Below are 26581 nucleotides of genomic sequence, written 5' to 3'. Positions count from 1 at the left end.
TCGAACAATTTTCCGTTCATCTCTTGGGGAAAGAATCCTTTTTCTCCCTCTACCCTCTAAACTCATAACGTGGCCTTGCGATTTGAACTTGTTTATTATGGCTCTAACAGTGGATTTGGGAAGGTTTAGCTTCTTTGAAATCTTATCATAGCCCTCCCCATTGGTATGGCATGCTACAACAAGCTTCCTGACGTCTTCGCTGTGTTCCTTAGTTTTAACCATGGCGATTGAAAATTATAATTTAGTCACTTATAATAGTTTAAATAAATCGCTATCTAAAAATTATCTGAAAAAAATTATTCACTGAATTAGCGTTAAACAAGCATAATATGGCTATAAAAAAGTTCAGAAAGCACGTAAACCGGAAATTGATTGATATTATACTGATACTAAAAGAAAAACAAAGCCGTGCCAATAATTTTGAACAAGGGTTTTTTGCAATTATGTTTGTTGTTCCTTTGTTATTTATTTTTTCTAAAATCCGATTGCTGCATCGGAAAGGCCAGTTAAAAATACATAATATACTTTGTTATTTTCTTTAATTTAATCCCTTTTTTAGAATTTATTAGACAAAATTTAACTTTTATTTTACCGTGCCAATAAATATGATCATCACTGTATATATATATATATATATATATATATATATATATATATATATATATATATATATAGTAATTTATAAAATATATATGGCGATTAAGCGATCAATTTTATAAATTACTAACTAGCTCTACCTACGTATTGAGCACTTTTGAAGTAAATACTTAAAGTTTACGCATAAATCTATACTTTCGTATATTAATTTTATGTGAGTAAATTAAGTAGTTATATATATATATATATATATATATATATATATATATATATATATATTTAAAAGAGTGTAGCCATCAACAATTGTAGGTTTTTCAGACTTTCCAAAAAGACATTACCTTAAAAAAACTTTATATAAAATATCTGAAGAGAGCTGAACAAGGCTTGAAACGCATTATAAAAATATTTTAAAATATTAAAAAATGATAAAAGTCTGAAAAACCGACAATTGTTGATGGCTACACTCTTTTAAATATACATTTTTTTCTGTCGTTGGAACTACACAACCATCACTTTATATATATATATATATATATATATATATATATATATATATATATATATATATATATATATATATATATATATATATGCACGCACGCACACACACACACACACATACACACATATTATTGATGAGATGATTTAAAAAAATTTTCCGATTCTGTTTTAAATTTCCGACAAAATAAATACTTATTCCTGAAGTTTAGTTTGGTTGCTTTGTACCACAAAATTGTTTTGTTTTTGGCTTTGCAGGACATGATTGAGTTTTGTAAAGGAAAAGAGAAAAAAAAAACAATAACATCAATATTTTGTGCATGTAATTCAGGAAGCCAGTGTCTTCAGACAGCCTGATCTGGAAGCACCAGAACAGTCAGTTGAGGCTTTGACAAGACAGATAGAGAGATAAAGAGATAGAGAGATAAAGAGATAGAGAGATAAAGATATAGAGAAAGAAAGTTGGTACGAATTGTGGAGTTCCCTAGAAGGAGTTCTGACAATTTTTTTTTTTTTTTGCTTAACAATTGAAAAAAATATTTTCGTGTTTTGCAACAAGTCTGTGTGCTCTTTTCTTTATAATAATTTTAAAATATAATAAATGGCAAAATAGCTTGTAAACAAAAAAATTAAAAACGGATTGAAAATGCATATTTGTTCATATGTCATTTGTAAAAAAAAAAAACTTAACATAATACTTACAGTTGAAACTTTATAATAACATAATTTTTTAAGAGAAAATTGTCTTGTGTGTGATTTTTTTAAAATAAAATTTATTCAAAAGTTCTCATTGGCAGACAATAAGTATTTTTTTAAAGGAATTCTTTTTTTTGTTGTTGTTGGAAATCTTGCACGACTGGGGGCAAAATTCAGTGAAACAGTTTTTTATGGAAATCTTGCACGACTAAGGACAAATTCAAGGAAACGGTTCTTAATCGAAAGAGTTACTTGAAATCTTAAGTAAACCTCAGGTTCACACGTTTCTTCATTTTTTTTTTCTTGTTTCTTCTTTTTTCTCAATTAATAAATAATAAAATATTACTTGATGCTCAGAAAATGAAAATATTTATATCCTAACCTAATAATATTATATAAATATTTAAAAATAATTTCTACTTTTCTTTAGCAAAGAAATAAACATTTCTGGGTTGCAGACGTTAAATTAAATATACAAAGACATCATATTTTATTTTATTTTTTTCCTTATAATTCATAAACGAATGCATAAACGAATTTTAATTCAATGACACTTTTAAATAATTAGCCACTCTGGTTGAAATACAAAATATTTGGAATATTTTCTATTATCTCTTCTCTATATAAATAAAATGAACTCATTTTTTCCCGTCGGATTTTGACCTTAATAGGATTAAAAATCAAGATATTTCATGCAAATATAATATGCACAAACGGCAGAACAATATCTGAGGTGTGTTATAGGCTTATTATTTCTCAAATTCCTCGATAATCTTAGATTTCTATACTTTTTCTGCTGAGAAGTCACAGCCAAAATCGGTTAAGATCAATGGAAGTGGTAAAATATTTTCTCTCTAATAAACTCCTCCTCCCCCTGCCACCACTTAACACCGTTTGGGGATCGTTCACAAGGAACAGTTGAAAAGAGAACACCGGTTTGGCTTCGTAGTTCTTTCATGTGAAGTTATTTAAAATCACTAAACTAAGCTGCAGTGCTCTGTGGCGTAGTGGTTAGTGTGCTGGACAATTCACATTATATTTTCATGTTCGCGCCGACCTACCGTAGTCGTTTTTTTTTTTTTTTTTTTTTTTTCCTAAACAACTGGAATGGACTTTTCTTGGTGGCCGAACTGTTAACGTTGCAGATCTTTTTTTTTTTTCACACTTTATTTTCCTACTTTTACTCATGACTCCGGGTTTGATCCTTCCTACTTACCTACCATAACATTTTTTAAAACTCCCCCCCCCGTCCCGGAAACAAACACTCGGGCAACACCGGGTACCCCCGCTAGTTATCAATAAATATAGGAGACATTTGGATTTTGTTTTCTCCAAATATAACCATCATTAAATAGTGACATTGTCACCATCTTTTTCTTTGAATGGAATAATTATTATTTGGGTTTTCTCCAAATATAACTTTAAATAATGACTTTTCATCACAAATTTTTTATTGTCATAACTTTTTTTTCATCACAATTTTTTTTTCTAGAAGTTAATAGTAGGAGCGTGCATCCATGGATGGGTGGGGGGGGGGAAAGATTTGAGAGTCCTGTGATAAAGAGAGAGAAAGCGTGTGTACCGCATGCAGATATAGCCATGTTGACTTGTTTGTTTTCACGTCATAGTTGAACCCCGAGGCTCTTGGCTGGGTAAGTTCTTTTGTGTGTCCCGAGAGAGAAGTTGGGGGCGACAGGTCCTTCCCACATGGAGTTGTTGTCTGTCCAAGATCTGGGAAGAAAGAGAGAGATTGTGTTTGCCGGTTTAACGTTTTATAAACTCAGTCACGTGACTGAAAGCTGGTTTCTGATTGGACATGCCAGGAAGGAAGTGTATTTCAAACTCTCCAGCCACGAGAATTCGTTTCTGCTTGTATTTATCGAAAATCTGTCAACTACACCGTTTATATTTGGCCTTCTGTCTATGATTAAAATGTGAAATCTGTTCTGTGCGGTCTCAGATGTCATCCTCCCAGGTATTACCTCCTCATCCAGAAGAACGAATTTGTTTATTACCAGTTGCCTGAGGTGTTTCTGCCAGGAAATGCTGATGCGTCTGAACTAGGCTATTTTTGTAAATAATTTGTAACTGGCATGCATGCTATTGCAGCATTCAAAGATGGTCACCTCCCCTCAGTCTTGTGCCACATTCGACCCTCGTGGGACGCAGGTAAATCAACAAATCAGATTTTTATTTAGTATCCAGACAGGATAAATGTGTAGTATCTGTTCTGTTTTAAATCAGAGGAGGAGAAATCCTTCTAAACTGGGGAAATTTTTGTCTCATCCAAAGTACCTTTTAGAGATATAAGAACCTATTCCATTCGTACTGTTAGTGAACTATCCTTTCGGTTAAACACACACACACACACACACACACACACACACACACACACACACACGGACACATTTATTCATGGTTTGCAAAATAACAAAACTGAGTAAAATTTTTGTCCCATCCAGAGTACCTTATAAAGATAGAAGAATCCATTCAATATGAAGAAAGGGGGGGGGGTACCATTAAGAAGTATTCCCATTTAACTTGGGTAGAGAGCTGTTGAATCTAAGCTGGAAGCAGTTACCATATTTGACCACACTGAAGAGCTGTGATATGGTAAAACAACTGTTTTCGTATAACTATATTTGAATGAAATGTATCTAGACATATGCGTCTATGTCTTTATGAATGTAAATACATACGTCTATGATACGTATGAATACACACGTCTATGTATACATATGTCTATGATACGTATGAATACACACGTCTATGAATGCATACGTCTATGATACGTATGTATACACACGTCTATGAATGCATAAGTCTATGAATACATACATTTTGAATATATATGTCTTTAATGAATATGAATACATACGTCTATGATACGTATGAATATGTGCGTCTATAAAGTCATACATCTATATATATATATATATATATATATATATATATATATATTCATATATATATGAATACATACATCTATGAATATATATATATATATATATATATATATATATATATATATATTCAAATATATATATAAATACATACGTCTATGGTACGTATGAATACATACATCTATGGATATATATATATATATGTATATATATATATATATATATATATATATATATATATATATATATATATATATATAGGGGCTCCTTCAGTCTTTAACAGACTATGGATACCCATGAAGGGGTGCCTGCGCATGAAATAATTGTAGCAGAAGGTGCGCAATCTCCAACCACACCTCTCTTGAGTCGACATTGTTAAATTCCAGTGGCAAGTGAAGTGTATGTACAGGACGACTGGAAACAAAAGATAAGCGGAGAGCACATACAGCGCCTAGAATTCCAAAATGGTCACCCATCTAGTACTAACCAGGCTCAAAGTTGCTTAACTTCGGTGATCTGAAGAGAACCGGTGTGTCAACACGATTATATATATATGGTACGTATGGATACGTATGTATATGAAGTCATAGATCTATGAATATATATATATATATATATATATATTCATATATATATGAATATATATATATATATATATATATATATTCATATATATATGAATATATATATATATATATATATTCATATATATATGAATACACGTCTTTATAGTCTTTGTGTTGGTTTGAATGCTCAATTGACATTGACATATCTATGTGTAGAAATCAGGCTGTATGCATCAAAGTGGACTGATTGGACAATTTCCTTTCTGATAAATCTTAATTGGCAAAAACTGGAAGATAAAAAAGAAAAATTGTACGGTGTTTATTTGACCACATTTCTTGATACGAAATAAATAAATCAAGAATAACGATATATTTTTCTGTTTACAATCTAGCGTTCAGTAATAATTTACTATCATTAAATTTGCCTATGATATTATTGTCATTTATATATGAAGGGTGTTCCAAAAGTAATGGCTCCTACTTTTTTTATTCCGTCCAAATAGATTAGAGAGGATTGCAAATTGCATTGTTATGATGACTAAATTGATGCATTTATGACCTGAAAGTTTCATCTCTCTGTTGCAGATATTGACGATGTGGGACTCGAAGAAAGTAACCCCCTGTCGTGGACGTGCGTCAGAAGCAAAGATGCGTCATTGAATTCCTGGCAAAAGTGCTTTGAGAATGCTGGTGACTATGTAGGAAAAGAAATTCTGGAGCACAAAAGGCCGTTTGTTTTAATGGTACTAATCACGTCTTCGTAGCTCTTCAACTTTTTGATTTAAAGATATAGGACGTTTTACTTTTGGAACGATTTTCGTAATAAAAGTGAACGTAAGTGTTTCCGACTCGCTTCAATAATCATGTGTGCAAATTTCAATTTAATGAGTTCAATCTTAATCGTAATGCTAGCGAGAGAGAGAGAGAGAGAGAGAGAGAGAGAGAGAGAGAGAGAGAGAGAGAGAGAGAGAGAGGAAAGAATAATCACATACGTTTATTTTTAATGTTTGATGCTTGTAAGCAAATAAAGAAGGTTATAAATGACAATAAAAAAACAAAGGGAAGAAAATTTTGTTTTTAATATTTTGTTATTGAAATAGTATTTACACACACACAGATGCTTTATTTACAGAATCATTGGAGAGAGAGAGAGAGAGAGAGAGAGAAAGAGAGAGAGAGAGAGACAGACAGACAGACAGAGATAGAGTGGGGAGAGGGGGGTAGTTTATATTTTGGAATAAAACTTATATCGTTTCTAAATTTTTTAGATGAGGGTTGATTATTTGTATTATTTCGATCTTTCGAACTACTGTTCTCATCTGGCTCTCAGTACTGACAACACACTTCACTGAGTCGCAACAGAACTTTGTGCCGAGGCTTTGGCACAAGGGTCGACTAAGAAGAGAAGACCAAGAATCCATCATGGCTACCGTCAAACCCTAACTTCAACGCACATACATGACCTCTTTTCTCCTGCCACAGGACTGCCTAACTTTTCATCTCCATCCCTATATATGCACACATTTTACGACTCACCCTCTTCTTCTTTTCTACGTTTTTACTCAAGAATATAATCAATAAATATTGTTCGATTCTACAGACATTTGGTGGTTTTGAGGGTGTTAATGGAGGAAATGGTGATAATGATAAGAATACAGAACAAGGAAAAAAAATCCTAGAATTTGGTTTTGACTTTGATATGTTTTTTGCAGATACTATTTTTAAGAAAAGGGAAAACCAATCTGGACAAAAAAAAAAGACTGAAATAGATTATCAGCAACAATCATCCGTTGGTAAGAAAAAAGAACATATAACTGTTGAGTGATGTGAATAAATAGAGGAATAGAAAAACAGAACAATTGAACCCGACAGAAACAAAACAAGTCTGGAACAAGATATGGAAACAACTACAAGAGCACAACAGAAATGGCAAATGGCTGCAAAGCATGAAAAAAGAACTTCAGGACATCGAAGAAGGTACAAAAACAGAAATTAATGAAGAAACTCTAATAGAAAAAATAACCTGGACTGGATTCTTGGCAACATTCTCCGTGTTGTGTTGTGTGCACTCAGTCTATATAACTGCGTGGACAAAATGGTCGCCGGACAAGTTTACCGACGAGTGTATATTTTGAATGACAACTAAAAGACTCGACTGTTTACAAAAGAATTCGAGTTTATTTTCAACAATCTTTCTTTACACTTTTGTCGGTTGTCATTGACTCCACTAGCGAGGAGAGAGAGTGTTGTTAGAGATAGGTGGCGTGGCGGGGGGGTGTTGACAGATGACAGACTTGATCTCACCGCGTCGGCCGCTTCTCTCTCTTGAAAACCAAAACATCTTTGTTTATATTGATATCGGTCACGTTTCTCTAGCCAGCTGCGAATGTCAACTGCATTCCGATCTGGTTATGAAATATTTGTTGATGTTATTATTTTCGATTGTAGGCCAATTTCCTTTTGTTTGTTTGGCCTTGAAACATAACCGAGTTCCAAAATGTGTGTCACTAGCTCAGGTGACGCTCGTGCAACATTCCATGTTGTCATGGTTGAAACGTGACCCTCATATCACGTTCTTGGCTTGCCTCTCCGATTTCTTCAGCCTGTCCCCTTATTATACAACATCCGTTCTAAAATGTTCAGTCCGGTTTTTGAGGACTCAACTCGATCCCAATCTCTTCACTGCCGGCCTTATATTGTCTCGTTCATGCAAATTAAGACGCGATCGAACCTGATAATTTGTCGCCTTTTCGTGTCTCGTCGGTTGGGTTTCGAGTTCGCACATGCCACCCTTAGCAGTCCGCTTCCATGACTGCAGCCACACCACAATTTTTCCTACAGAAACGCTCGAGACAACCCCAAGGAAAATGGCAAACTAGAAAGAACCATGGAATAAATGCATACTAGTTTTAAAAATTCACAACCCTACATAAAAAAGGACTAATATAAAAACTGAAATGATATATCTGCAAAACAGATATACTAGAATGGATAACCAAATAAAGAACTGCGTTAACCTAGAAAGACACCAAAAGGAAACGACCCCAACCAATTACAGAAAAATCATATGTTTATCAACCATGTAGAAAATCCTTACGACACAACCGAGAGAACATATATTACTCACTTAAAAATCGTGGACTACTGATGAAGAACAAAAAGGATGTTAATTTTATTTTTATTTCGGACTATTAGTCTCATCTTTATTAGTTGTTGTTTTATTTTTTTAATCTTTTTTATTGGTTCACAACGTTTCGGCCAACTTCCTCTGGCCTTCGTCAGGTGGTAACCGCGACGGATAGGAACTTCGAATCTTCTAACTGCATTCTCAGCCATCACTGCCATCCGTAGTTGTTGTCGTCTCACCACATTTTTGACCAATTACCTCTGGCACGCTTTGGGTGGGATTGAAACCGCTATCTTCAGACAATGTTCATCTGGAACCGTAGAGATTCAACGTCTCTATCAACTACGCCACGGGCCCCGAAGACCAGAGGAAGTTGGCCGAAACGTTGTGAACCAATAAAAAGATTAAAAAAAAAAAACAACAACTAATAAAGATGAGACTAATAGTCTGAAATAAAAATAAAATTAACATAAAAATGCTCATCTCAAAATAAATTTCCAATTAAGGAATAATATATATATATACCAATCGGTACGGACCCGACTATGGAAGATCAGATAATAAATAAATGTGGATTTATAAGATCAAAGAATCCAACCTTGATCGCCCTTCGGGGCTCGTGGCGCAGTTGATAGAGACGTTGAATCTCTACAGTTCCAGATGAACATTGTCTGAAGATAGCGGTTTCAATCCCACCCAAAGCGTGCCAGAGGTAATTGGTCAAAAATGTGGTGAGACGACAACAACTACGGATGGCAGTGATGGCTGAGAATGCAGTTAGGAGATTCGAAGTTCCTATCCGTCGCGGTTACCACCTGACGAAGGCCAGAGGAAGTTGGCCGAAACGTTGTGAACCAATAAAAAGATTAAAAAAAAAAAACAACAACTAATAAAGATGAGACTAATAGTCCGAAATAAAAATAAAATTAACATAAAAATGCTCATCTCAAAATAAAATTCCAATTAAGGAATAATATATATATAAAACAAAAAGGATGCTGGAAAGAAAATATAGGGGCAAATATAGGGGCGCACCTGTGATGCATAGGTTAAAAGATTCTGAATAAAAAAGCTGGAAAAATAACATAGTAAGAATATTGGTTGACTACAAGAAAGCCTACGACAGAATCCTTTAAGCATGGATAATTGACAACTTAAAGATATCCGATAAGATTATTATAAAAAAAAGCAATAGTAACATGGAGACTAGCAGTAACAACTAGAGGACAATACGTGACAGAGATACAAATACAGAGAGGTATCTTCTAAGGAGACTTTCTATGACTATTGCTGTTTATCATAGCCATGATGCCACTCAATTACATACTTAGGAAATATGAAACCAGATACAAGTTTACAGGCACAGAACAAAAAAAAATAGACCATGTCATGGACGTGGACGACCTGGAGGTATTTGCAAAATGTAAAACAAAACTGGAAAAGGCAGAAAAACACGACCTGAATATTTGTCCAAGACATTCAAATGGATTTCACAATGGAAATGTGTGCACTGTTAAAGATAAAAAGGAGGAAACTGAAGACATCGGAGGGCATGGAACTGCTCAACTAAGAAGAGATGGGGATTCTCGGTGAACGTGATACCTAAAATTCTCAAAGTAGACACCATCAAATCTACAGAAATGTAGAGAAAACCATAACTTACTTGGGTAGCATGTGTTCATGCTTCAAAGAGTTGGTCATGTAAACAACAAAAAAAAAAAAAAAAAGGAGAGAAAGGCTGAAATGGCAACACCCGAGACAGGTGAACAAAAACGGGCGTGAAGCGAACAGGGGACGTGTTAGAAGGTGTGCTATGTACATACAACTTAAAAGAGTGGCGAGTTTTGGAGTTGGAAGCTTTCATAACAGAGTGTGGAGTTGGAAGTTTAGACAACAGAGTATCAAGTTTAAACCATAACGAAAGAGAAACTTGGAGAAGAATGAAAAAGAAGAAGAAAACTCTTAGAAACAAAACTATCTAGTATAATAAATATATCTAGTATAATAAATATATCTAGTATAATGAATATACGTAAAGGAATAAACAGTTGGACAGTATCACTAATAAGATACTTTGGATTATTCATGGGCTGGAGCAAAGAAGAATTTAAGCATCTTGACCAGAAGACTAGGAAACTAAAGACCATCTACAATGCACTCCACCCAAAAAAAATGATGCTGGCCGACTGTACATGAAAAGAAACATAGGGAGAACAGGACTGAGGAGTATAGAAGACTGTGTGTAAGTCATGAAAAGACTTGGAAAAATATAAAACGCAGAACATAGAAATACTAACCCTAATCCTAACCACAACAAGAAATATAATAAAAATAAACAATACAAGAAACAACGAAACCAGACATAAAAAGACAAGAAATAAAAATGCGAAGAGAAACAGTTATGTGGACGATTTGTAAGAATGATAAGAGAAGAGAATCACAAAAACATCTGGACATAGACATGAAAAACCAGTTGAAGAGAAAAACAGAAATGCTACTGACAGCCGTACATAACAATGCGATTATAACTACCTTAAAGCTAAAATAGATGAAACTAAGGAATACAGTAAATGTAGACTCTGTGGACAAAGCAACAAAACAGTAAACCATGTAAAAAGTGAATTGCAGACAAACGGTTCAGACACAAACAGTATTGGAAAGCACAAATCACAAAATCCTTTTGGACATGGAAGTTCAAACAGATAAACTCATCCAAGTATAGCGTTGATATCAGTTTTTAAATGGACCAAACGTTGTATGCACAGACTGACAAAGAAAATAGAAATTTTCTGGTGAAAGAAAAAGTTATTTATTTTTTCGTTCGGTTTCACACACAAGTTGCCGACATGTATTTACAACATGGCATAATACCTTCTCTCTTTCTTTCCCTTTCCTGATCAGATAACAGTCCTTTGACTTTTGCTACAATCAGTTGTCGTGTTGCAGTAATTCTCCTTAGGATCTACAAGTCGGCCGGCTTGCTTTCAAAGGGGTAGGAGGAGGAGAATCGCATGATTGTCAAGCATGCCTTCCAAATCGCAATTTTCTTTTTCTTTTCTTCTTCCTTCGATCTTAATGAATATATATGCATTTCATTCCGTGATGCCACGGTCACGCCCATGGCTTAAATGCTGACACAACATTAACCTTACTCGTGAATATAGGGATGCTTGTCGAACTACTATTCAGACTCACCCGCACCCAGTGCACACACAGACACAATGCACAACACCCCTAAGTTTGAGACATATATGGTTATTGCCCCTTATTTCCAGAGTTGTATGTTGAAACTAATAGGTAGCAATATCGACTTCCTTTCTCCTCTTTCTATATCACCCTCTTTCATCTGGGACGTAATGCAGTATGGACATGTGGAGATTTTTCTCCTCCTGAAATTCTTATAAACATATGTTTACGAGTCGCCTGTAATAAATGCAAACGACAGAAATTACAGCATTTGGTGAACGTAAGAGCTATAAATACCAAGACATCATGGAAGTGAACTGCATCAAGTTAAAAGATGATTAAAAAAGAATACATGAGAAGAACAAAGAAGCTCCCGATGTTACAAGAAAACATTAGATAAGTGAAAATGAGATTAGGATAAACCGAGACTCGAATGTAAAGAAAGTTAAGAATTGGAATGTCAGAATTTATTTTATTGATAAATTCTATTAGAAATCGTTAGATATTGTTTATATAGTAAAAAGAATTGATTGTTCATTCTGTTTTGCTCGGAATATTAAAAAGGTCAGCCAAAAAGAATGAACAATACAAATTAAAAATATATTGTTAAAAAATAGGTTAGAGTCATATGTTGAGAGTTCTTTTGTTGTCAAAAGCGTGTGTATAGCCACGTGAATTGGTCACATTTGGAAAACACACTTCTGACGTCATAACAGAGAGGGATTCTCAATATAGGAGCTAGAGTTAGTCAGTTCAGTAGAGTTGCAGAGTCGGGAGTTGAATAATTAAGAGCAGTTGAGTTGGGTTGAGTTACAGTCAGGGTGCTTTGGAAGCGAAGGAAAGAACATTAAACTATGTAGATCCCAAATGTGAATTCCTGACGTCATCAACATTCGATCGGTCCAATGAATAAAGAATCATCATTGAATTTTTGTGACTGTTGTGATGTGTCATCTTTCAACACTCAAAAGGTAATGTGTTAATCATCTTGTAATGAACATTGTGCAACCCTTTTTTTTTTACACATAGGCATCACCACTTATCAAGGCGAAGGGGCCACTCGGGGATAAGGGTTAAAGAGTGTACAGTAGAAATTGGACAATATAGTAATCGTTAATAATGGAATTTCGGTAAATTTGTTAACTTATATGGAATGGTTCATCAAAAACTTGTTTACGTTAGACTTGAAGACGGCCATATCGTAGTCAACTTGAAAGCAGGAAAACGGAAGATAATTCCACAGGCGTGTAGTTCTAAGAAAGAAGCTTTGCTCATGGAATCTACGTTTAGGTTTAGGCACAGATAAAGAAGGGGGATTATTGATAGTGTTTTCTGCTAGACGAGTGTTTCTTGTGAAAGTCTGGCGAGGGGGGGACCATAGAATGGAGCTCAGCCGAGCACTTGCCATGAAAATAACGATACATCAGAGACAAACTCGCAACATCTCTTCTATGAAAAAGAAGTTGCAGGGAAGAGAAAAGGACATCCCCTACGAGGCTACAAAGTCTATTTTGAACTCTATCAAGGCAGGATAAATCCTTTCAAGCAGCTCCTGCACAGATGTGGCAACAGTACTCCATCCTTGGACGTATCTGGCTCTTATATAGATAGAGAATTGCATCAGCAGTGAGATATTTACTGGATTGATAGAAGGATCCGACCATTTTTCCAGCGGCCTTGGCAACGGATTTAATGTATGTTTCATTTAAGATCAGGAGTAAAGGTCAAGCCCAGAAGCTTGTCAAAACATGAGGCCTCCCCAAAACGAGAGCCATTCATTTCAATTGATGCTAAATGGGGACCAGAGCGTTGATGATGTAAAGATAAAAGCTTGGTTTTAGATGCATTAAAAATAACAAGCCACCTCTTTCCCCATTGTACCACATGCTCAAGATCAGAGGAGAGAGAATAAGAGAGAACTTGGTCGTTTACGATCTTAGATGTGCTACCATAGATAGTAGTGTCATCAGCATAGATGTCTACGAATGATGCAAGGATGTGATTTGAAAGATCATTAATGTAGATCAGGAAGAGAGTTGGGCCCAGGATGGACCCCTGAGGGACTCCAGCATTCATACTGAGAGCTTCTGATTTCTGCCCATCAACCACTACTCTTATGAACCTATCAAAGAGAAATGATTTAATAATTGAAAAGACATTTCCAGCTATACCGTAGCTCGAGATGTGAAGTAAACCTTTATGCCATACTCTATCAAAGGCCTTCGATATGTCAAGAACAATTGCCCTAGAAAGGTAGTCTCTGTCGAGAGATTCGCTAATCCTATAAAATATAACTGTAAGCACATTTGCTGTAAATCTAGCAGAACGGAAACCATATTGCATGTCACTAAGAAGGTTATGTATCTCCCCTCCTCTGTGTTAAGGACTTGTATACATCTCCATTCAGTATCTATATGAAGTCCCAAGCATCCCAGAACTGTATAAATGTCTTGTCCCTCTCATCGTTACCTCTGTATTACATGTCCCCGTATCTCTTTAATATGTACCCCTATGCAGCACCGAAAGTGAAATATATAGCAGTAACCCATCGCTAGAATACATACTTCTTTTGTCCAGTTTATGAAGGGTCACAAGAAGTATGTATTCCTAGTATCTCTTGTAAGTTATTTTGGACCCTTCATAAACTGGACAAAATAAGAGTTCAAGCATCTGAATGAAAGAAGCAGAGAACTAATGACCATGATCAATGTGCTCGATTGAAGGATGATGTTGGCCAACTCTATGTAAAAAGGCTGGTAAGTATTGAAGATTTCATGAACGATGCAATTAAGGACTAGAAAAATACATCAGGCAAAATACAAAGAGGAGAATTACCCATGACGAGGTAAGCAATATATAGAGCAGTGAAACGGGAAGCAAAATGGGGAGAAAAGAAAAATGAAAGGTAAGAAGATATATAGATGATAACTAATAAAAAAAAACACAATAAAATACACGGATGTTACTATCGAAAAGATGCCTGCACAGAAAAACACAATCGCTACCGACAGCTGAACAAAACTATGCAGAATGAGTTACGTAAAATCCTAAGATGAACAAGATCCAGAAAAAGAGTAAATGTAGACTCTGTGGACAAAGAGACTAAATTGCAAATCACATAAGTGTGTGCAGCAAACTAGTCCAAAAGTGATATAAAAACAGGCATGACTATGTTGGGAAAGCAGTCGTCTATGTAAAAGACTTCAGACAAATTGACTTTTCAATATAGAAATCACTGCCAACATCATATGTCCCGATAATATTTTAGTCAGCACGGATTTTTTGTTAGAATATTTTATTAATATACAAACAGATAAAACACCGTCGCATTTTCTTTTTAGATTCTTTATCAGCTTGCCATCAGATTCAGATTGGAGACTTTTTTCATAATTCCTTACATAAAGCAAAATATTATATTCAGAAGCGTTTACAAATGAACACTATCTAATTTTTAAATAATTCGATTCTTACAAGATTGATTTCGTGTCCAAATACATATCTAAAGATAAAACGGTTTTATAGTCAAAAATGTTATTTTAGGAATAACGTTCAAGAGTTATCTGTCTTGGACCAGATCCAAGTCATCTTGCCTAATTGTGAGAAGGCGAAGACTCATGTGCGAAATTCAGAATGAGGGTTTTCTTTTTTTTTTTCTGTCGCTCGATCTTGGCATGGTTTTCACAATTTCGTTTTGTCAGATTTCACTTTTGGTTGTAGTTAGATGAGATTTTCACACAGCTAGCCATCTTAACATTGCTCTTTTATAACATATATTCTTCTCATTAAAGTAAGTCGTATTTTTATCTTTTTATTTTATACATGCATCTTTTTAAAAATTATTTGCCCTGGCAATACATGTCTTTTTTTTTATTATTGTGTTTTGATTGTGTTTAGGACTATTAATTATTCTGTTACTAATTACATCTATGAGTTTCACACTGCTTTATGTTTGAATATGTCTGTCTTATGTTTATCCTTGACAAACCCTCTCCATGAGACTAACTGTATACAAATATAAATTCAACTGTTTCTTCATTATTGTCTTTTCCCTGTTTATATTCTGACCTTATGTATACCCAAGAAAACACAAAACACAACATAAGGGTTTTCATGTTAGAGAAGAAACTCCAACATGCGCACCTCTGTAAAACTTTAAAATATTAATATGCTTCAACGTAAAATTGAAGGAAAAAATGTACAATTTGAATGGTGCATTTGAAACTGAAACTCGCATTTGAATCTGAACTGACAGATTTTGTGAAAAGGTTTTTTTTTTAAAAATTTAATTTGAATTCAATGCAGAACATCTTCTCATCTAAATAAGTAAGATTTAAGTGAGCGTATGATAACTGAAGTAGCATTCACCCTAGAAGGAAGTTTCATGGAAATATCAAATTCATAAGCAGTCTACAGTCGCATGTATATCCTCGTCAGGGGAGATAACGATGTTAGTTTTTCTGCAGTTCTTGCATGAATATATCGACATCCTCCAACATACAGCACATGATACTTTTAAATGGTCATCTATCCTGTACTGATTAGGTTCAACGTTGATCTAATGAGAACTGGGATGTCAATGTGATTATATTTTTTTTTAAAGGGAATCACCACTTATCAAGGCCCATAGGTCACTCGAGGATAAGGGTTAAAGAGTTACAGTGGTCAAAAGGACTATATAATAATCGTTAGAAATGTAAATTTGGTAAATTGGCTTACTTAAAGGGAACGGCTCATCAAGAATTTGTTTACGTTGGACTTGAAGACGGCCATATTGTAATCAGCTGGAAAGCAGGTAAACGGAAGAGTGTTCCACAGGTGTGCAGTTCTAAGAAAGAAGCTTTGTTCATGGAATCTACGTTTAGGTTTAGGCACAGATAAAGAGTTTCTTCATCATTGTCTATGTGATAAAGCTAAATTATAAAAACCATGATGATGATGATAATGATGATGATGATGATGATGACGACGATTTTAGCAATTCTTAAAATAATTAAGATAGCAAAATATAAAATAATTATGTTTCGATTTGAAATTTAAAAATTCAAGTTGAAGCTTTAGAAAATTCTCAATCAAAATATTCATCACCAACAAACAAAGAATCGAAAATGGTTTGGCTCAAGTTTTGTAGGATTTCCAGGCGGAACAGGTGGAGGAATCAACACAAGTGCCAAGATTACAAGTGAACACTTTTGTACAAGTGAATGTAAAAGCAAAATAAATGTTAAAGAATGTTATTTCTTTTCGTTGCTGCTCAACAAGAACGAAACATAGAATAAATTCAAATCCAGATGGATTGAGGCTGATAATATCAACGGATCCATACACGTAGTGATATATGCAGAGGTGTGAAGTCGAAGATAGGACTTGGGAGTCGGCAAATTTTGTAGGATTAGAAATCTGAGTCTCTGTTTACTTGCCTCCCCACGAGGACAGATTGAAACACAAGGTCGATTTTTAGGGGGGGGGAATCCTTCATTGAAGACAAAAAGATGAAATGTAGTACTGCTTTTCTTTTTTTTTCAGATCTGTGTTATTATGATATGCACTAAGTGTGTCCCTTGCCAAAACCTACACCAGCTAACTTAATCGCTATTGATTTAGAGTCTATAATATATAACACTACAGGTGTAAAGATAAAATTGTTGTCCTAAAAAAGACGACATGATTCCATTTCCGTTTGATGAAAAACGGTTTTTCTTTTTTGTTTTTTTGTTGCAGACAATCTACTAGTTGGCTAGTTCTGTATAAATCCCAAGAGCGATAGGAGTCTTCTATTATGTCTGAAAGTGACACAATGGTCAACGAGCGAGATCGGAGATGCGCCACTGTACAACTCATGCTCTCTACCAATCCAAGTTATGATAACAAGACCAAAATGCAAATTCAGACGGTTCAATGTTTGAGGGCACAGTCCAATAACGTTTCTGACCACAGTTATTGTCTTTGGTGTGGTTTCCAGTGAGGGTCACATCATTCCACCTCACATTTTCGAAGTCGGCTTCAAAGTCAACACCAAAGTGTATCTGAATATGCTGAAGAGTGTGATTATTCTCTGGTGCTATCAAGTTGTCGCTGGCAGGCCCTGGGCATGGCAGTAGAACTTAGCGCCAGCCCACGTCCAAAGAGATCCAGGTTTGGCTTCAGAAGGAGTGTTACGACTTTGTACACTTGTCTCAATGGCCCCCCCCCACTCCTTCCTCTACCTGAACCCACTGGACTACTTCGTTTGGGCATACATCAAGAGCATCACTAACATGATCACCCACAACACTAAACCCAGCCTTATCACTGCCATTCGCTGAGTATTTGCCAAGCCTCTGCCAGCGCTTGTGGAAATGGCTTGCCTCCCCCCCCCATTCCAAACCCACATTGTTGCGGTGATTGAAGCTGAAGACGGCTACATTAAATAGATGTCAGCTCTATTACAAAATCAAGTTACTTGAATTGATATTTTCAATAAAAGTTTTAAAATATAGCTGCAGTGTTGTTTTCTTCAGACGACAAATTTATTGTTCCATGTTGTACACTTTGCCTATAGCGAAAAGGTCAAAAAGTTGGAATCATTTTTTTTTCAGCTGACTTCTCACTTCAGCGTTAAGGAATAAGATTCCGAGTTGAATGGATGCAATCACCAATTTTTTCTAGGAGTCAGAATCGTTGTTTTTTTTGTATTATTTCTCACATGAGAAATTTGATTTATTTCAGCCAACTTCTCACCTCTGAAGAGTAGTCTGAGTCAGATCCTGGGGTCAGATTCAGTAATTTTTTTTTCAAGTTGAAAGTCAGAACCAAGTTTTTTTAAAACTGACTCCGAAGTTGGGCGTTGAGAGTCCTTATTCATTTGCCTCCGCACGAGTGTCGATTTTTATTATATAGGTGATATCCATCTTCTGCAAAAAGAATACGAAAAGTATCTCATCAGTTAAAAAAATACAACAAAAGAAATTAGCATGATATATGAATATGTTATTTATTTTAAAAGTTAAAAGGCAACATGCATGGTTCACTGGTATTTGAATGCAACAACAACAATAACAAATACACATAAATTACAGTACAGTAGAGCCCCGAGATACGGTGGCCCTAGGATACAGTTTTTTCAGGTTACAATGTGGAATACAATGTTTTTCTGGCCCTTGATTACGGTATTTCTCCTGCCTTATGGTGTTATTTATAATGTTATTTGATTATATACATGTGTATTATATACTGTATTTTATTTTTTAATTTTTAATATTTTAATTTTTAATTTTTTAATTTTTTAATTTTTTAATTTTTAATATTTTATTTTTTAATTTTTAAATTTTAATTTTTAATATTTTATTTTTTAATTTTTAACATTTTATCTTTTAATTTTGAATTTTTGAATTTTTAATATTTTTCTTTATTTCCTCCTATTTTTTATTTTTAATGTTTTGTTTTTTATTTTTATTTTTAATATTTTACTTTTTAATTTTTAATTTTTAATATTTTATTTTTTAATTTTTAATATTTTATTTTTAAAATTTTTAATTTTTAATATTTTATTTTTTAATTTTTAATTTTTTAATTTTTAATATTTTTCTTTATTTCCTCCTGATTTTATTTTTAATTTTTAATATTTTATTTTTTAATTTTTAATTTTTTAATTTTTAATATTTTTCTTTATTTCCTCCTATTTTTTAATTTTTAATATTTTATTTTTTATATTTTTAATTTTTAATATATTTTTTTATTTCCTCCTATTTTTAATTTTTAATTTTTAATATTTTATTTTTAATATTTTATTTTTTAATTTTAATATTTTATGCTTTAATTTTTAATATTTTCATTTGTCTCCTATTTTTCAAAATTAAAATCGTCTATGCGGCCCAAAATAAGCTTGCAATGAACTACATGTAGTCCCCAGGATACATGTTTAACATTATTGTTCAAGATAGTCTAAAGCTGTATGCAACAATGTTCTAATAATTACTGTAATAACACCATGTCTGGGGGATTCGCCAACCGTCCTAGGGTGGCTGCAACCTGCTATAACAGAAACGCTTCAAGACAGGGACCCAAGACGATGTGTGTTTTTATATATATTTTCTTCACTTCTAGGCATCTCGTCAGCAGAAATGGAGTGACCAACGATCTTTAGCTTGGGGTTCTCTATTTGAGACCATGACCTCACCCATTGGGAGACTTTCTTAACCCATCTTGCTTGTTCAGTGTCTAGGATCCGACTCAACTAAACTTAAATCAGTTAACTAAAACTGAAGCACCGGACACGTCAAGCCTTGTCCCTGCTTCATACTTCCAGTGCAAATTGACCGATCAACAAAGTTTGATACCTGTCAAAACAAGCGACAAATCAAATTCTATGTTGTTTCCTCTGCTAAATAGATAAATAGATAGATAGATAGATAGATAGATAGATAGATATATAGATAGATAGATAGATAGATAGATAGATAATTGCTTCTACCCAGCAATTATCTAACAGTTACCTTGGTCTCTACTGGTAAAATTATTGAATTTAAATAGCTTGCAGAGCTTTCAATCATTTGCTGCATGAGGATTTGTTAAAGAATTTTGAGGGCGGGAATCAATTTCTGCTTAACAGTTTAAGCAATTCCAAGTTCCATTCTGTTTTTAACGAGTCACAGGGTAGTTCATTCATTCATCATTTTTTTTCAACTAGTAGCAGAGGATTTACTAAACAGAAAATATTTTCAATCCTTCTCTGATATTTTCTATAAATTTAGTACTGTATTCAGATTCAGTTTTCCAAATATAACCTAACATTGAAATGATGAAATTTTGTCAAAGAGAGCCTGGTTGATACTGTTATAATATGTATACAATATGCATAAAGGATATTCTATATATACAAGGGGAGTGCAATAAGTAATTCCCCTGACTCACTTCCCATAGCAGTAGAGCAACGAAACTTGGCACAGTTATTAGTCTTTCTCTACATAGGAACCACCCAGAGTTATGCATTTCTCCCATCGTTTGATGCAGCTCTGGAGACCGTTTTTGTAGAACACCCCCAGGTTGGTCCTCCAACCACGACGTGACTTCAGAAATCAAGGCTGCATCATCTGGGAAACACTTTCCTTTCAAAAAAAACTTCATGACTGGGAAGAGGTGAAAGTCAGATGGTGCAAGGTCAGGAGAGTAGGGAGGATGGGGGAGGATTTCATAACCGTGCTTCTGATCTGGTGACATGCGAGTTATGGACCAGAGTATTGTCCTGCAGGAGGAGGGTACCTTTGCTGATCTTGCCCCGCCTCTTGATTTTGATAGCTTCCCTTAATTTCCTCAAAAGTGAAGTATAATAGGCTCCTGTAATTGTGGTACCTTTTGCCAGGAAATCTGTCATCACTACTCCGTCCTGGTTCCAGAAGACTGTGAGCATGACCTTGCCAGCGGAGGGCTACACCCTTACCTTCTTTGGAGGTGGTGAGTCCAAGTGCTTTCACTGCATTGACTGGGCTTTGGTCTTTGGATCATAGTGAGTGACCCAGGTTTCATCCTGTGTAATCAGTCTTTTGAAAAACTTTGACTCATCTTCTTAGCATCTCCAAATTCATCCTCGAGCACTCAACGTGTTCTTGCTTCTGGAATGGTGTGAGCAACCTGGGAATCCATCTGGCAGACACCTTATGCATATGCAAATGGTCATGAATGATAATTTCCACAGACCCTGTACTAATCTTTACATCTTGGGCTATTTGGCGAAGAGTAATGTGCCGATCTTCCAAAATTGAAGCATCAACTTGACGGACAGATGCCTCATCAAAGGCAGAAGGGGGGGGGGCGACCAGGTATGGGACCTGTTTCCACAGACTTCTGGCCATGTTTGAATTCACGATGCCAGCGTTTTACAAGGTCATATGATGGGGCATTATCACCATAAGTTTCTTTCATTTCATCAAAAGTTTCCAGTGGTGTGCGTCCTTTCAAATACAAAAATCGGATCACTGCTTGCTGACTCATTTTCAAACACCTGTAAAACAGAAACCACAATGAGTTCAGAGCTGTAATTTGTCACATAACCCGTAGATATATAAATCATTGCACATGAAAAAATTCAGCTAGATCAGACAACTGGAAGTGGGTCGGGGGCATTACTTATTGCACGCCCTTGTAATTTCAAAATTTGATATTACTTTTGAAGCATTTAAGTAAGTGGAGAGAGAGAAAGAGAGAGAGAGAGAGAGAGAGAGAGAGAGAGAGAGAGAGTAATTTCAATTCATTTAAAAGAAAAATGTCAAATATACGGTTCCTTTGTGTTTCTAGGCATAAAGATATTAATTTTATCATAATCCTTCAGGAATCTGATATTGAATGTGTATTTACGTCTTATTTTTGGGAAAGAGATGTTTAAATATTTATAGCCGGAAAGATAATTCATTGGAAGAATATGCTTTTATTTTTAAATTGATTTTTGCAATAAAATCGAATATTGATCTGTGAAATAGAATTAGTAATTCCAATCAATTCTAATATCTTTATATTTAATCCTGATCGATATTTTATTTTTGCTTAGTCTTAAATAAAAGAATGAGGAGGGGGGGGTTAAACCTCATGCTCAGTTCTACTACCAATATCACTCATTCACACCGGGAACAAATTAATAAGAGACAACTTTTTAGATTCACCGGAAACGGAAAATGTATTGTAGTAATAAGCAAAGATAAAAAAAGAATTAAAATTCTATTTTACATTGAATATTACTCTGAAGGAATCGAGAAATCGTTTCATACAGACAATGCAATTAGTTTATAATACACGAGCAGGGAGACCCGACATTGCTCGTGATTGAATGATGATCAACGAATGTTCACCACTTCCAATACTTTTATTATCATGAAAAAATGGGTGAAATCGCCCATTTTTCAATCAATCAAATGATTAGAGTGCCATCAGCTAGAATCGAAACTAAAACCAAAACACACTTTTATGATTGAAACCACGCCTACTAGTAAAGCAAAGACTGAGGTTTATTTGCACTCAATATGGTTGGACTATGGAAACGAGTGTGAATTTTATTAAATACAAGATGGTTTCCATGATAAAAATGTTTTTGATAGACAAGATGCAAGCAAGGTCGGACGGACGGTCCACAGAGTTTTATTTTTTAAATATAAATAACAATATGTAAAAAAAAAAAAAAAAGAACATACAATGGATAAGACTGATCTCAGACCACCAAAGAGTCAGCATTATCTTCTTTTGGTGCAACTCTCGCTCCAGTAAGTGTCGTGGAGCTTTGTCGGCATCTAATCACTGAGCTGAGCCTCACCGGTTGTCATAAAGAACCCACTTTTCATCACAGGTGACGATCTCATCGAGAAATGGGCCGTTCTTGTTGCAAAAGAAGAGGATATAACACTTCCTGACAGCGTTTCTTTTGGTTGTCGTTCAATTCGTGAGGCACCTATTTATCAAGTTTTTCTATTCCTCCAATCACTCTCAATTGGTGGGAAATCATCGTAAATATTACGTCTAATTCAAACAGTTATGTGTGGATTGGCTTTGACTAGGTCTCTTAATTGATCGTTGTCAACATCCGACGGCCGACTACTGTGCTTATCATCTTCAAAACTCGTCGCTACCACAAAATTTCTTAAATCACCATTATTCTGTACGTTCAATAGTGGTTCCCAAGCTAAATGCTTCATTGATATCGCAAGCTGTTTCAGCCGCTTTTCAGCCTAGCTTGAATTGAAATAAGAAAATTGTGCAAATTTCCTTTTTTTCCGTCTTGTACTCAACGTTCTGAAAAGAAGACATATTTGTTTTAAAAAGGATTGTATAGAACGAAAAACGCTCTTTAAAATAAAGTAAAGGTATTATAACGAGAACTTATTTGAAAATACATCATTTGAAATCCAAATTAAAAATTCTGAAAAAACTATATGCACCTAATAAATATGTGGATTTGTTCGTAAAAAGTAAAATTTATTTTTATGTGTATTAGTGACAGCAAAACTGAAGTTGGCCTGCAGGACACTATATATACAAATGCAGGCAAATTTGAGCATATTTTATTGGTTTGAAAATATAGGTTCTTTTATACCAATTGTCATAAAATTTTAACCATAGAATAGTATTATAATCTTCAAAAAGCCTGCAGATTTTCACATAGTTTCGTCTCATAGAATCAAAGATATGAACATTTCAATATTCAATTTGGCTACATAGTCACCACCATTCTCAGTGCACCTTAGCCAGCAATGGGTTGGTTACTGTCTGGAGCGTGTTTTGTCACTCACATCTATTGCCACCTGAAATCGACGAACCCATCTCCTAATTGTGTTGACATCAACTGCATTGGCTTCATAAATATTCATCAGGTGTCAGTAAATGTTATAATCGTCAGTAAAATGTATATATTTCTTTTTGCATAGACTAATTCAATCACGTATATCGACTTCTGACGCACATCCATGACAGCGGTTGTTTCTTAGAGTCTGAAACCGTCAATACTTGTAACAGATAGTTGAAACTTTTAGGTGATGAATGCATAAGTTTAGTCATCATAAAAACTTGCAATCTCCTCTGATCCATTCATTCGGCAGAATAAAAAATAGGAGTCATTACTTTTGGAATGCCCTTCATATATAATTTTTTTTTTAAATTTAATTTATTTGACTGAAACTTTTTTTGCTGTTTTTTCAGATGACATTACAGATTAATGGATTACCCTCTTCATCAGAATTTCACAATGACCCCAATAGCTGAAAAAGAGCAAGGACAGGGGTTGGTGAAAAGGATCAAAATGGGATCAGGTATGTCATTTATCTATTATATCTTATCTTATGCATAAACCCTCAGAATTTCCCCTATTTCTTTGATCGGTATAACTCCAACAGCATAATCATATTTGACACACCGGTTCCTATCAGATAACCGAAGTTAAACAACAATGAGCCTGGCCAGTACCAGATGGGTGACCATTCGGAACTTCCAGGTGCTGTATCTGCTCTCTGCTTATCTCGGCATTGTTTCCAGTCGCCCTGGACTTCTGAGCGTTGGGCTCAAGCAGTACCAATTCAGGAGTGCAGTTGGAGATTGCACAACCCTTGCCACACAATTACACATGCAGCTGCCCCTACAGGGGTTATCCTTTGTCTTTCAAAACTGAACGAAGGCATCGAATAAGTCCATAAACAAACGATTCACATTTAGTTCTGCTTCATATGTACTTTAGCTACATGTTTTCAGAAAAAAAAAAAATGAATTAATTGATTCTTATATTTTATTCAGTCAGCCATTTTCTTTTCGTTTAATACTTTCAACCTCCCCTTCTACAGTAATAAGTCCTCAATAGCCGGACTTGTGGAAATTCCACAGTGGACTCTTTCATATGTAATATATTGATGATGGTATTCTGTGTGTTCAGCATAAATGGAGACACTCTGATATCATTGTAGCTCTTTTATTAAAACTGCAAAAGTATATATCTAAGCTAGCAGCGACGCCCGGCGTAGCCCAGTTGTAAAATATGCTTAAATATGATATTTTAATTGATGCAGATTTCGTATATATTATTATAGAATCAATTTTTATCGATTCTTATATATTATAAAGTTGTGATTAAAATATATATATATATATATATATATATATATATATATATATATATATATATATATCCATATGGCTTGGGTGTATCAGCTTATGAATTTATGTAGGAAAAAAAAAAAAAAAAAATATATATATATATATATATATATATATATAGGGTGACCCCCCCCCAAAAAAACAAAAACAGAGGACATTCAATTGTTTTTCTGAGCATTTTACAGTCAATGGAGAAAAAAAGGCGAAAGACCCTAGTGTTTTGATGTGATGTTTTGGATATAATAAACTAGTTATGATCAAAGTTTCATTTCATTTGGACAAAACACTAAGAAACGGGGCCTAATTAGAGTAGGGGTCCGTTTTTTTGGGTCCCCCTGTATATACATATATATATATATACATATATATATATTGAGAGAGAGAGAGAGAGAAATAGAGCGAGATTGAGTTCCTTCAGCTATAATCGAAACTGAAACCCAAATTATGTAGAATTCTTGATAAAAGTATTTATAAGAAAAATAGATGACTTGAGTGTCATATCACCTATAATCGAAACCGAAACCAAAACTTATGAAGAATTCTTGGTAAAATTATTTATTACAAGAAATGGAAGGTCATAACAATTAAACGACAGTCATTCAGAAGAAAAAAGATGTAAGCGTGACACACAAAATAACACACATGCTATCGTTTTATAAGTCCTCATTTGTTTAATACTTTCAACATGAGAATATGAGAGACTACCTTCCCTCCTACAGTAATATGTCCTCATACTTCAACTCAAAACCCTAAAGCTGCTACCTCAGAACTGTGTGAATGAATATGTATCCCTGTCACATTTTCAGAGTTCTGTACTATCTATTGTGATGTTACTAAATTTTAGGCACTCCCTAATTGGTTGTCTATTGCTATTTATTTTATGATAATAGCTAAATATTTAACTTAAAAAAAACATTCTCAAATGAATATGGTATTAATCTAATATTGAGGGACCGGTCGTCCGAAGACAATCGACCCAACAACTAACAAGGTAGACACGGGCAAAAAGTAAACAGCAAAAAGGCAAAGAAGAATGACAGACACAGGTTATTTGGTTAAAGATGAGGGTTCGCCCTTTATTTGCAAAAGAAGCGAAAAATCGTATGATCTGGATGCTGGTCGCCTGGAAGGTCGCACGTTACTGGAGGTCTGGAACAGGTACTGTAGACGTAGTGTGGTTCAGGATTGCTTGCTGGATCTGGAACAATTGGCTGGACGTCAGGGCGATCCGGAACGGACGGTGGACACTGAGAACGCGGGGGTCAATGTTAAGGAACAGAAATCACTGAGAACGGAGGATCAGTGTTAAGGAACGGACAACACTAAGAATGGAGGATCAGGGTTAAGGAATGGACGGTTGGTAGGGAGCCAGGTGTGAGTGAGGTTGTAGACCAGAGGTGCAAGGTGCA

At 34.8% G+C, this 26581-nt stretch overlaps 1 long non-coding RNA gene across 2 annotated transcripts in view; it reads left to right on the top strand.

Moving 5' to 3' along the window:
* LOC145277547 (uncharacterized) overlaps positions 1-26581 on the top strand; it is a 318906-nt gene that overhangs the window by 96632 nt on the left and 195693 nt on the right. For both annotated transcript variants that reach the window (XR_013868154.1, XR_013868153.1), the window contains exon 2: positions 24228-24337. This is a non-coding gene — a long non-coding RNA (uncharacterized LOC145277547). The remainder of the gene's footprint in view (positions 1-24227; positions 24338-26581) is intronic.

The sequence above is a fragment of the Euprymna scolopes genome, chromosome 1, assembly GCF_053919585.1.
Source record: "Euprymna scolopes isolate OS-2025 chromosome 1, ASM5391958v1, whole genome shotgun sequence".
NCBI lineage: Eukaryota > Metazoa > Mollusca > Cephalopoda > Sepiida > Sepiolidae > Euprymna > Euprymna scolopes.
The sequence above is the reverse complement of the archived record's forward strand: the minus strand, read 5'-3'. Positions and strand labels throughout refer to the sequence as shown.